The 11719-nt window shown below is 37.9% G+C and overlaps 1 long non-coding RNA gene across 2 annotated transcripts in view; it reads right to left on the bottom strand.

Annotated features, from left to right (window-relative positions):
- Positions 1-3866: 3866 nt before the first annotated feature.
- LOC140650351 (uncharacterized) overlaps positions 3867-11719 on the bottom strand; it is a 90329-nt gene continuing 82476 nt past the window's right edge. For both annotated transcript variants that reach the window (XR_012041953.1, XR_012041950.1), the window contains one exon: positions 3867-4186. This is a non-coding gene — a long non-coding RNA (uncharacterized lncRNA). The remainder of the gene's footprint in view (positions 4187-11719) is intronic.

Below are 11719 nucleotides of genomic sequence, written 5' to 3'. Positions count from 1 at the left end.
ATCCTGACATAGTTGTCTTCAAGTGTAGATAACTATTAGGATAGTGAAGTTTAGTGCATAGATAAATAACAAATAACTTTAGTAATTACTTTAATGAAAACTTCAGAGTTATAGGTGGTTAACTATATTTGTTACAGGCAACTTTTATCTATTAATTTTGTCTGGGTCAAACTTTCCCTGAGGCACCAACTGAGCTTCTAGGGACTGGGTTCTTCTGTAGTGCATCTACTTTTAAGTTTCTCTGGGTCTTAGAGCCTGGCTTTTTCTTGCCTTTTTTTCCCCCCTTGTTTTGTTTTGGTTTTTTATTTAACCTTTTTAACATACTTCCTGGACTTACACCATAGACTTAGGCTAATTAAGAAGGCTGACTAGAAATCAAGTGAGAAAGCTGAAGAAGAGGTAATGTACTTGTGGCTACATCAATTTTAGTAAATCATGTGAGACATTCATTAATTGGATGTGGCATGACTCTTGCCCACATGGAGGAATACCCTTGCCCCTCCAAAGAGAGACTGCTGGGAACAGTCTCTATAGTCTCTGTCTGACACTACCCCCTAAATCACACCCAAACATTGCTTGGTAAGGTAGGCTGTAGGCAAAGACTGTGCTTGGGACCTTTCTAACAATTTATAAGGTTGGGTTTTCCCAGGCCGGGTCACTTGCCTATGCCTTGGTCCTGTTTATTTAGATACATCCAACATGTCTTTTTACCAACTTTACCTACCTCCCTGTGAAAGATGATGTGCAAATCCAAAAAATTCATGAGGTCAACGCACTGAGAAAGTGCGTACTCTCTCTGGGTAAGGCAGCTCAGCACTGGTTTCAAGGGTCCAGGGTGCTAAGCTGGATAACCTCATTTCTGCTGAGGGGAATGAGCATCTAGAAATGCCCAGAAAGGCTGAAGAAAGATGTGATTGCTACTTAGTCAGCCCCAGAAAGCCAACACCTGCATCTGCTCTGTTGGGCCTACATTTGTACACTGTGGAAAGGTCCAGATGAAGAGCTTAACTAATCCTTTATGAATAACGTATCGTCAAACATCTGTACATTTTAAAGCCAATAAAGCAAGGGTAAGAAAGAAAGCAAAGTGCTGAGTTAATGAAGACTGAAAGTCCCCCCCCAGGACATACAAGTCCAGCTTCCCCCAAGCCCTGAGCTTCCTCAGGTCTCAGCAATTGTATCAGGCTCAGGACCATCCACCATCAGTTTTATCCTGGGAATCCTCTGTTTGCATGTGCTGAGCTCTCCTGCCTGTGCCTCCATGGAGGGCTGTTAGCACATGTCAACGGGAGCTAGCACGTGTGCAAGCAGGCAACAGGCCCTGGCCCTGAGCACAGCATTACCATTCCCCTACAACCTGGCAGTTGCACTGCACAGGGGAACACCTCAGGTGTGCTGCCACAGCCAGAAGCGAATATTTCCAGAATGATTTAATTTCCTTTTCTCGCTGTTTGCAGAATGCCTTTGTATATATACTCACCCAGGTATCTTTGAAGGCAAAGCACAGTTTGCTCCCTGGTGAACAGCTTGTGAGGTCAGTTACTGGCTCCTATATCTGTAATATCTGTAGCAATGGGCACATTACACAAAACAATTTGGCTTTCGAGGTCAGCGTCCAGGGTTAGAGAACCACTCGTGTGGGGAGAGAAGGAAGGAGGGAAGCCAGCATCACTGCCACCAGGAGAGCTCAACTGTCTTTTAGCTTTTCCGTGCTACCATATGGTCCTTCAGTTACAAACGAGTAGTTATTAGAGCTGGAGAGAAATTACCCATTGAAATGTCTTGATTTTTAAAAAGGAGTTTAAATGGGAATCTTCCATTCTGGTACTTCATTAAAACCTTAGAAAAGGTCCAGATAGGAGTCATGAATAGCCACTGAGAACAGAAACACAGTATAGCACTTTGTGATGCTGATTAAATTACAATAATGTAACAAATGTAACAAATGCCCTGCTTTACATTTGTGTTAAATAGAAAGGCTTTTAAACAGAAATAAAAAATACTGTAAATAATGCGCTGCCTGAATTTTTCTCATGCATTTGAGTGAAATATGTATTTTTTCTCTTTCTTTTATTGGAACTTCTCTAGAGATATAATTAATTAGTGTATTTTTGCATGCATTTACCATCTTTTTCTTACCAATTAACATCATTTTTCTTGTCTTTTAAATGACAGACTCAGAAATTACAGTAGTACATCGCCATAGCCAGTTTGGTATCTCTATGTATCTTCAATCTAATATTAAAGACAAATTTCCATGTCTGTTGTGTTACAACTGTACTTAAGGAGTGACAGCAGGGCACATGCATAAGGCTGTTTCCAGCACTTATGCTGAATCTGTTCTACCTGTTCTTGCACAGTTTAAACTGTTTCTCACAGGCTTAACCAAGATCTCACTGAAGGCAGAAAGAGTTCTTCAGTAAGCTCTGGTGCAGATCCCTGAAAAAAAGGTAAACTGTTTTCCCTTCTGGGAGAGCTAACCAAAGGCCTGTTCTGAGCCCTACACATTTTAAACAATGCTGTTTAATGATACCTAAAGCTGTGGAGGTGTCTGATGCTTCCTGGCATCTCTCTGTCATTTTATGTGAACCCTAGAAAGACCTGTCAGCTCAGGACTTTGCCAATACATGCATTCCTGCACATACAAGTCTATGTGGTGAAACAAAAGTAAATCTAAGATTATCCCGTGCTTCAATAAATGTTTTCTTGTGAGCTTTTTCGTTTGTTTTGTTTCTCTTCTTCTGAACTCCGCTTTGATGCCAGACAATAATATCATCTAACCGAGGGCTAAAGACCAAGCAATACAAGCACACTGTGCATGAAGGTAATTGTCTTTGCTTCCCAGTGATAAACCATATGAAAGAAATTACAGCTTTTCCCTATTATTCATGGGGCTGATCCAAAGCTCATTAAAATCAATGGGGAACTTTCATATTAGTAAGTGTTTCAAAACAGGTTTTAGGAGATTTGTGATGCAAGGCCAGCATTTTCAAAGGTGTCAGGGAAGAAATTTAGGATATGGGCAGGCGATAAAAAACTAAGTAACTACTCAGATAATGAGTTACCACTCATCAGCAGAACCACAATAACTGACAGCGTGCACAGTCTTAATTTATTATGAATTCACAAGAAAATGTTAATTTAATTCTTTTTTAGCCATCATGACTTAATGGCTTGTGGAAGATCATTTATCCACAACACTTCATCTAGGGATTCACCTCACCTACTTTAACATTCTAAAAGATTGAGATTCAAGCTGGAGGGTATTCTGTGCTGCTGGGGTAGGCTTTTTCACAGTTCCTCCCGTTACAGCTGCTCCACTTTCTTTGAAATGCTACAGCATTCATTGGAAAGAGGAACAGAACAGGAATTGTCATGGTAAATTGCCTAAAGGTTTTCTCTAGCCCATTAAACCTGTGATTATTGTACAAGATACAGAACTGACACAGCTTCAACAGAAGAGATTGAGAAGTTCAAACACTAAAACAAGTGCCTAGCTATATTCAAGATATCTTTGAGCAGAAATTTTGGTACCTGGCATGTTTTGCTAGCAGAAGTCTCTCTGTAGCTGCCTGACTTTTATATAAATTCTTAGTGGAGTGGCATTGTGAGCGTTAGTATTACCTAACTAAAGCCTTTCTTCTGAAGCTAACCCTGAATGCTGCAGGTTTAAACCAGTGAGATCTGCAGGAGCATAGCACACTAAGGACCTAGCAGCGTTGATTTTTGTACTTCAACACAGAATCAGGTTTAAGCAAATCACATTTTAAGTGTTGCTCTAAATGCTTTTCTTCTAGAAAAGCAAGCTTCAATGCAACAGTGAGGCAGTGAGTTTGATGGACCCCCTGTCGCTGATAGGATTTGGCAACTCGGGAGACGATGCTCAGCTCAAACTTACAGCACCAAGCCATTCACTAATTTTCCTATTTTTATTAGCCTTATGTATATATGAAAGCAACACCATACCACAATTATTGGATGTTTCTATTCAGAAAATAGCAGGGACTGGAACAACAGGGGTACTGGTATTCAGAAATGGAATGCATTGGCCAGACTGCGTGTTTTGAAAATTATGCAGCACTTCATCTTGACAATATGCCTTGGCTTAGCCAGAAGCTACATTTTGTGATTAGTATATTCAGACACTTTCTTTTCTTTATGTTCAGAATCCAACTGTTCTTCAGATCTGAAAAACAGAACAAAAAGAAAAATATGCTTTTAAAACCAGTCTGCAACTGCAATTAAATCAATCACCCACTCAATTTCAGATATTTGTAACATCAAGTAATTTAACAAACACCTTTCATCCATAACAGCTCATGGCATATTTGCTTTAAAAGCACTTCAGTAGAAAATTCAGCATTCCTCCCCCACTAAGATCCTTTTATAAAGAATGTACTTATAACTATAGAGACTAAAAAGGGCTGAATATTCACTAGTTTATAATTTTCAACACGGATCATAAACTTCTGAGGGAACTATGCCTAGCTGAGGGCAAATCTACTACTTCTTGAGGGAAAATATTTAGGAATGGCAAAAAAATTATTATGGTATGTTAAACTACAAATACATTTCATGTAAGTACTGTTTTCCATTTCTGTTGTGCTCTTGGGTGTTCCTATTAGTCTATGAAATAGAAACAGGTGCTTGGGTTCCATCCTTGGCAAAGTATCTAACCAGCAAAATTGCTGGAAACTTCAGTTTCTTACAATTTGCAGCCCTGTTCTGCCATGGAGGTAATGAAAAGCTAGAAACCTAGATGGATATGTCCAACAGAACAAACTATTCATGGGATACCCCTTGGAAACATTTTAAATTAAACAGAATCAAGTTTCCTGATACATTCTCTATCTTTGTGCCAATCTACCCCAGAGAGAATCTAGCCCAGGACATGGTTGAAGATTGCCAGAGTTTTTGCTGAAATGGCTAACCATGACCTCATTATCCACAGTCTCTGTACAATTATGATGAATGTTTATCAGTTTAGTAGGCCTCGTGATTTATTTGGTCTTCATTTTCTAAATAATCTCCAAAATTTTCTGCCCTATGGAGAATATAATCTAATACACCTAGCATTGCAGTCAAGGGTAGGATTCAGATCTTAGGGAGGATGCATAGGCTATGTGTTTAATCATGAGATTAAGTAATTGCAGCCTGATGAAACATCTCTTTAAGCCAAAAGCATTGCATTGGCTCCATTCCTGCCAACACTGCAACTTTTGGCAGGCATTGGTTGCCCTTTGTTGCAGGAGCTGATCTAAAGGCTATGCAAAGGAAGATCAGCCGTGCAGCATATGTGCATTAGATCTGATGTAGAATGCACTGCGTCCATTCCGTTCAGATCTGACAATGCTGCTGGATTGCACAAACTGACAGCATGGTCTAACCTTTTAAAATATCTGATCAATAATTTTACTTTTTTGTTGTTTTTTTATTTAGACATTATGTTAGAATAGGAGCATAAGGGAGAATGAATAGATGGCAATGGTTTTATGCAGAAAAATTACATAGAATAAAAATAAAGGTCTAGGAAAATGAGTTGGAAAATACTGGTGAACACAAACGGCAGAGAGTGCCGAGTGAGGGGTAAGAATGTCTTACCTGCATATTATTAGTACTGTGGCCTCAGCAGAGTGAAAATAATTGTAGAAAGAAAAAGTTTTTCCTTTTGGTTCCTGAGACTATTTAGAGGAATATGGGATGCAGATCAGAACCCTTTAATTTTATGAATAAACTGGAATGGTACATTTCAATATTTCTTTTTATTTCCCAAACAAAATAATACACTTAATTGGAAAAAAAGTGTGGATCATAGATAGAACTCTAGAAAAATGTAAATTAGGAAACAATGATTAAAATTTTCAACATATGATGGTTTACTGTTTAAAATTTTCACATTTTATTTCTACTTCTCTCTCACCATATTAAAATCTAATTTTTATAATACATAGGTTCAAAAAGAACATGTGTATAGCAGACAAGAAACAGTTCACACAGTAAACACTGTGCAGCTTCCCTGAGCTGAGTTTCCAAATTACCAAAGAATATCCAGAGTAACAAATGGTAACAAACGGTACTGCAAAGTTTTAATTTCAAAAAGATGAAAATGGAGTCTTAGGCTACAGCATGACAGAAAACCAGACTGCAAATCACCATACTTTAATTTCCTTCATAAGTTATGATCAAATAGGAGTGCTGGCTATGTAAAATTACAGGTCAAAATGCCAAAGTCAAAACTAATTTATCCCAAAGCTGAAAAAAACTCAGAAGTGAATAAAATTCATTTTTTCAAATTTTGGTTTTCTGAGAAATAATCACACTGTACTTTTTCCCATCTAAAAGATTTCTAAGTGACCAGTTATAGTGAAATAACTACTTTTCACAATCCATTTCTCACTATCCTTTTGGCCTAAATAGCAGAGAGATGAAGACATCACTGAGTGGCTGTAATCAACTTTTGTGTTACTACCTCAAAGTCTGGAACATTATGGTTATTTTCAAGTCACAGAGTTATCAACTCTGCTAAAATTAGTTATTGTTTTTGCAATTCAGATTCACTTATTGCAACCAGGTCAGAGTTCAAAAGAACAGCAATTACTGATATCAGCAAATTCCTCCAAGGACCACACTCCTTAAGCATCACATAGCTAAGTAAACACAGTAAGAAGGTATAAATGATATGACTGTATTACAGTCCTTATAATCTTAGAACATCATGCATCCAAAGCGTTCTTAAAATTAAAGCTCTTGTAACACATTAGGAGGCAATACAATTTCCCTGAGCTCAATCTGAAGGCCACTACCAAAGAAAATCTACAATATGTAATAAATGATGTTGCTTTCCACTTCATACAGGTTAAGCTGGAGTGGTGGATCACAACATTAGGGAAATCAACCAGAAATTAATCTTTTTTCCAAATTTCTGCAGCAGTTAGAATCAAATAAAAGTAGTGACTGTATCGTTTCCTGTCAAGGTAAGACGTATATCATGGGAGAGTATGTAGTGGGCTACAGGTATGAAAAGACACACATACATGCATAGCATCTGACCTGCCGCTGCTGATTAAGTAAGTAAATTCTCAGAAGTTTGTATTTCTTTGAACATCAAAATGAAATCAAAATCAGCTTAGGTATAATATGACAACTCTAGCTATAAAGTTAAAACTCACTTTAAGAAGACAGATATGCATAAAATTTTTAGAATAAGCTGATCACTCACTACAAATTTTTCACAAACCTCAGTTAAGGATCCGCAGCATTGTTTCAAGCTCCTTAATACATTCTTAATAAAATCTTTATATAAATCAGAAAGATTTATAGAAAAAAAAACAGGTTTTTTATAAGCCTCTTTTGAGGGTAATGAGTGTTAAAAATACATAGTATAAGTAAATCACCCAAAGCATCAAGCTATACTTGCCTAAAAAACTTGCCTAAAGTAAGTAGTATGATACATGGAGGAGGAATCACCCCCAGTGGGGCCATCTTTTGCTCTACTGACTCTTCAGGAAACCTAAACATCCAGCTTAGAATTTAAAAGCTAAAATTATATAATATGAATCTAACCCCAGTGATAAAGCACTTTTTCATTCCCTCCTTAGCACCAGCCTATACGTACTTCCTCTCTATAGCTTAGAAAAAATCCATGTCATGTTGTGCCTTAAAAACAATAGGCTTTGAGTGAGGAGGCAAATAGGAGAATCAAGATTCAGATCCAAAACCTTTTTCAAACAATGAAGCTCCAGAGCTGTTAAAACTAAATCAGTTTCACAAAGTTCTTCAAGCAGGCAAGTCACCCTTCCCTCAGCAAGAAAATGCCAATATATATCACAACACTGATGAAATTGCATTGAGGGAAAGGAATAGCTGTGAGAATTGGGAGTTCAGTCAAAATATTATCATAGTATGGAGAAGGGAAATCAGTAAGACTCATATAAAGATTCCTCTAAAAAGTTTATACTCTTTTTTTCCTGTTACAATCAAGTCATAACTATAGCAGAAAGTTGTGCATTTGCTGCCAGTCTTAGTGTGGTCAGCTTGAATGCTTTGCTGCTTTGAACAGGGCCATGTGGCCTCACTGAAAGCCAGGCTGCTGCATGTCTTAATGCCCTGTGTGCTCAGCACTGCCTTCTGGGACAATTTTGTAGTGAATTAAGGGATAACAGCATAGTGTGTCAGATGCACTTGACCCCTTAACCAAACTAACAGTAGTTTGGTACAGGCTCCAAAGGAGATAAAGGCCTGAGCCGTGGCTGTGCCAAGAGCTCCTCTGGTCCCGATCTGTTCTCTGAGAACCCACAAAGGAGCTGAGTGGCACAGTGAGGATCGATGCGTATGAGCTTGGAACACCGATCATGTGACTGACACATGAATAGCGGGTGGCTTTTCCAAGACTCATTTATGCAGGAACAAAGTTGTGAGTATGAGGAGCCTCATGCACATCTTTTTTGTCGCATGTAATTTGACTATGAGCCAACCACTTTATCTATAAATATGACAGCCAAAGTGAGCCTTCTTTGAGCTCTCCCTGGTAGGCAGTGTGGCTGCATGGCGGTGATCTCCCCTTGACCTGGGACACCTCTCAAGGTTGCTCCTCGAGGCAGAGAGACCTTTTACCAACTGCAGATCTTTGGTAAGTGACCAATATCACGTACAACCTTGTAGTATGGTAACTTTGATTTTGTCTTGATAACTTTGATTGCATGCTGAATTGATAAATTTTGTATGTATGATCCCTTAGACATAAACTGTTGTCCAAGTCTGAGACTAAGACTGGACCTAGCCACATCTAAGCCCCATCAGGAGCTTAGAAAGCAAGAGGGTCTACTCTGAACCTCTTGACTCAACAGGAGGGTCCTCCGTACACTTTTGTATCCTCAGTCTCTCTGCGAATAATTTTAACTGCAGTGTAACCCAGTTTGCCTTTGTATGTTTCTTCCATGCAGTTATTAATAGAGTGAACCTTGCCATTGAACTTTGTTAAGTTGCGCTTTTATAAATCATATTAAAACCACTTTTGCTAATACCTTTGACAGTGATTTTTCAAGTGATCTCACTCGTTCACAACACATAGCAATTGGAACAATAAGAACTGAGCATCCTAAACTTCAGGTTTTTTCTCCATCATCTACTTTGGTTGCTTTACCATATATATATAAATATATATATATCTTCTATTCAGTTTGTTTTATTCTTCTAAAAGAAGAGATCTTATACAGGCAATCCAGTTTCATTAACCAGATTTAGAAAAAGAGCATTATTGTTCTCTGCTAGACTTCATTGACCTCAGAGGATTGATTTACACCGTAAAAATTCACTGACAAGGAGCAGTAGCATTTCAGGGATCTTCAAGTGCTAACTGATAAGATCATTTCAAGAGACAGCTCTGGGATGGCTGATAGTTGCCATAAAATACTCACTGATTTTTGAAATTTTGCAGCAAATTTATCGTATCTTTCTGGGAGCACAGGCATGAGGATCATTGATCCTTTAGGGGTAGCAGTCAGCTGAAAGCTGAAAGCTTGCCAGCCTGGTTTGGCAATTACTTTTGTTTCTGGAAAAAACATGGGACAGCCAGTTATTGTCTAGCATACAAGCCCTTGAAGAGTTTCCAGCTGCACAAGACTGATTTAATGCAATATGTAGGAAATAAAAGAGGGTTTTGAAGTAGTCTGGTGGAGCAGGAATGTTACTGATATTCTAATTCTGGGTTTAGCTCTGTGTATCAATACTGAAAAAAACACTTATTCCAAATTATGGAAGTGTTAGCAGATCACTAAGTGTATTTATCCAATAAAGTCTTTGATGATGATGTGCTCAGACTCCTTTAATGAAGCTGTTTATTTTAAAGGGATCTTTTAATTGAGCTATTCCCCTTTGTATAACAATGAGAAAAACAGCATTCCAGCAAAGACCTGGACCTGAATCTCTCTATCAGAGGCAAGTTCTGCAACTTACGGAGCCATTCCCTTCTCTTTGGAAGATAGTTGTTGCATAGTGTAAGTAGTCAGAAATGTAAAGATGGCAAGATACCTCTGAATGCTCCCAAATTATCTTATAAACTCTCTAAGAAACACAATCAATTTATTAAGAGACAAGTTGTCCAGTGTTTAGGGAACTCAACAGATGTAGGAATCCAGTGTTCATATGCTGTCTCAGTCCAGCTTGGAGTACAGGATAAAATTCAGGTCTTCTGCTTTTTCTTAGGAAATGTTCGAGGAGTAAGGGAGGAAAGCAGTGAAACTCTGAAGCCATTTTATGTTATATAAAACTATTTGTTAAGCTGAATATCACTTGTCTTAGAAAATGACTTGCATTCCCCTGGGGGAGGTAGGACATGTGAGTCCTTCTCCCCATTCTGTCTGCCAGAGTTGAACAGGGAATATAACCCTCTAATGTCTTAAGAAAAGACCCTCTTTGCTTTCATTTGCTTTTATTTAAAATGGCTTATAACTGAACAGAACAATTTGTTCTTCAACAAGTTGAAGAAAACATTTCATTCAACCAAAAAAAAAAATTACAGTTGTCTGAAAATGCCACAAAAATCAGTTTCATTTGCCACTTGTATCTGAACAAAACAACTTAAAGATATTATACATACAAGTCTAGTCTTAGGCTTGCCCTAACATGGAATGGGACATTTCTAAATGCATTACCATTTTTGTGGGACAGGAAAGCCATTTCTATCCAGCTAAGGAGGAACCATGAGAACATAATATAACTATTACATGTGACAACATGATTATGCAGATTGTCTACAGATGTGAATCAGAAGAGCTCTAATGAATTCAGTAGGGTTCTGCTGATTTACATTAGCTGATGATCTCAATTTGCTGCGTTTTGGATGAAAGATAGAAACAATTTGTCCTGATTTTTTTTCAGAGATCCTAGAATACTTTCTGAAATCTTCAGTACACATGTTCTGATTAAATGCTGTTTTAGAATGTCAAACTACTTACCCCTGCAGTGCTATCCAAAATAACTGCAGAGTAGTCTTTAAATAGGACGAGACCAAGCCATTGATAAAACGGAAATGTAGGACAACACTAAGTTTTGAGGTGATAGCAGTAGAAACACAGATAAAAATAAGAGCTAGGTTGAACCAAATCCATTTAGTTTCATGTGTAGAAGTTTTCAAATCACTGTAGGTTGTTGTATTCTATCCTTTAGTGATTCACTGATAATGAGTTTGCTGATGTTGCATATCATCAACAACCATATATTGGTTACATGGAGCCCAGAGATGTTTAAAATACAGACTGCCATTACTGTAGGTTTCTTGTCTTGAAAAAACTTGTCAAAAGTGGTGGTGATGAAGAAATGGAATTTGGAATGAGGAATCTGGCCTACCTGAGATAGTTTTTAATTGTGGAATTAGGCTTTTCATTACAATTATTTCTAGTGAGCAAACATGTTCTGCAAAGTCTGAAAAGTTCTGGTTGTGAGGAATCTTAACCTTAGAAAACTCAGCAAAGTATGTTTCACATGTTCCATATTTCATCTTATGTGATACTATGAATTCAAGAACAGGTCTCAGCTTTCGTGATTGCCCATTGCTTTATGTAATGGAATCATAGGAAATAAATTTAAATTTTGCTTCAAAGGGAGGGAATTTGACATCAGTTTTTACTTAGAGTTAGAAGAAATAGAAGGAGATGGTAAAAATCCAAGAAACTGGGCCTTGAAAGTGGTAACAGTTCTACAGAACCTGTTATTCTGATTC

The sequence above is a fragment of the Ciconia boyciana genome, chromosome 1, assembly GCF_034638445.1.
Source record: "Ciconia boyciana chromosome 1, ASM3463844v1, whole genome shotgun sequence".
Lineage (NCBI taxonomy): Eukaryota > Metazoa > Chordata > Aves > Ciconiiformes > Ciconiidae > Ciconia > Ciconia boyciana.
The sequence above is the reverse complement of the archived record's forward strand: the minus strand, read 5'-3'. Positions and strand labels throughout refer to the sequence as shown.